Source organism: Prionailurus bengalensis, chromosome B1 (genome assembly GCF_016509475.1).
Source record: "Prionailurus bengalensis isolate Pbe53 chromosome B1, Fcat_Pben_1.1_paternal_pri, whole genome shotgun sequence".
Taxonomy (NCBI): Eukaryota; Metazoa; Chordata; class Mammalia; order Carnivora; family Felidae; genus Prionailurus; species Prionailurus bengalensis.
In genome coordinates this window covers 19,019,547-19,021,738 of record NC_057344.1, presented here as the reverse complement: position 1 = coordinate 19,021,738, position 2,192 = coordinate 19,019,547, and the positions used below count along the sequence as shown (strand labels likewise).

The following is a 2,192-nucleotide window of genomic DNA, read 5'->3' as shown; positions in this document are numbered from 1 at the left end:
ATATTTTGAAATAGGAATTTATGGCTTAATAATGGCATTCCTGATCAGCTTTCTGTCAGTTAAAGTGGAACCGGTATAGTAATAGGCCTACTTGATAAAAAACCAATGATAGAGAATTTTCACGGTTGATGATAAATTTGAGCTGGCTTCCTACAAAACAAATTATTCAGCTATACAATGGCTTTCCCAAAGAGCACATTTGCATGATCTTCAAGTTCACTGCTAGAGAGACTCTAAATAATAATCAGGCCATAAAGCCAGGGAAAGGCATTTTAGATTGCCATATAATTGGCACTGAGAACTTTGAGAATTCCGATGGAGGCTGAACGTGAGTAATCCTTCTTGGATAATAATGGAAATAATTAGGAAGGCTTCAAACACTCTGTCTCTGTAAAAGTTCAGTGTCCTAAATGTGAGAGAGCAAGAACATTGAAAGTTGTTTAATGGCTTTTTGAACAGATCTAATCAGGCAAGTTTTACCCTGTGACACAAATTGAGTCTTGGCTGATGAAAATTGAAGCTACTGTTGCAAAGAACATTCAGATTTTTGCATACTTTTTTACCTGTTTGAACAAACCATATGGGAAAGTAATGATATACCTGCTTTAAATCACTTGGCCTTTCAAATTTGATATTCATTTAGAAGCAAACTTTAAATCCTTTTAAAGTGAGCAAAAAGAAAGTATTTCAAATGTCCATATATATTAATGTTATAACTCTTCCATAAGTCACTTATATAGTCAAGGCAGAATCTTAATTATACTAGAAACATTAAGATAATTAGAGGAACTCTGAACCTAAAGTCTATTTCTAAGATCTACCTTTATATCTTCCATTGACTTACTGGGTATCTTTTGGATGTTTTCAACTAAACTTGTTTACAGAATTTCCATCTTACTATGTTACTCCAGAATAGTATTTATCATCATTGGGAAGAACAAAAACAATTTGAATTAATGTAGGGAAGTCACCTATTCCAAAATTTGCTTATCTATTTTTTTAATACTATCGGTAACTTCAGAACTATGCTCTTGGTTTGTGAGAAAGATAGCAATAAAATCAGTCCCAACTAGTGTTTGACATAACTCAGACCTAATCCAGAGAGCATGAAATAACCTTCAGAGAGCATGAAATAACCTGGAACAGGGCCAACAGTGAAGGGACCATTTCTGAACATTATGGCTATTCCAGAACTAACTCAAATAGTATTTTTTTAAGTTTATTTATTTATTTTTTGAGAGAGAGAGCTAGTGGTGAGGAGGGGAAGAGAGAGTGGGAGAGAGAGAATCCCAAGCAGGCTCCACACTGTCAGCACAGTTCCTGATGTGGGGCTTTAACTCATAAACCATGAGATCATGACCTGAGCTGAAACCAAAAGTCAGACACTTAACCAACTGAGCCCCTCGAATAGTACTTTGAAAAGTGTTTGTTAAAATTTATGCTTCACTTTACACATTTAGGAATTCAGATCTATGAGAAGGAAAATTTCTAAAGTCTTAAGAGAGCTACTCATTTAAACTAATCTATGCTATCGCTTCTCGGCCTTTTGGCTAAGATCAAGTGTAAACTAATCTATGCTAGGGATGTGACTAGTATAAGCTCTAATACATTTGGATGATTATATATTCACGTTTATTAAAATCTTAAAACATTGTGGACACCACTCACACAAACCAACTCAAAATGTGTTAAAGACTTAAAAGTAAGACCTGAAGCCATAAAACTCCTGGAAGAAAACATGAAAAAAGTTCCTTGACGTGGGTCCTGCAATGATTTTTTGGAGACGATAGCAAAAGCACAAGGAACAAGACAAAAAATAAGCGAGTGACACTACATCAAATTAAAAAGCTTTTGCACAACCAAAGAAATGATCAACAAAATGAAAAAAGCAGCCTACAGAATGGGAGAAAAATTTTACAAATTATATATCTGATAAGGGGTTAATATCCAAAGTGTATTAAGAACTCAGACAATTTGGGGCGCCTGGGTGGCGCAGTCGGTTAAGCGTCCAACTTCAGCCAGGTCACGATCTTGCGGTCCGTGAGTTCGAGCCCCGCGTTGGGCTCTGGGCTGATGGCTCAGAGCCTGGAGCCTGCTTCCGATTCTGTGTCTCCCTCTCTCTCTGCCCCTCCCCCGTTCATGCTCTGTCTCTCTCTGTCCCAAAAATAAATAAAAAACGTTGCAAAAAAAAA

General features: G+C 36.5%; 1 pseudogene; it reads left to right on the top strand.

Annotated features, from left to right (window-relative positions):
- The first annotated feature begins 1,530 nt into the window (after positions 1-1,530).
- On the top strand, positions 1,531-1,664 carry LOC122479318 (annotated as a pseudogene).
- Positions 1,665-2,192: the final 528 nt, after the last annotated feature.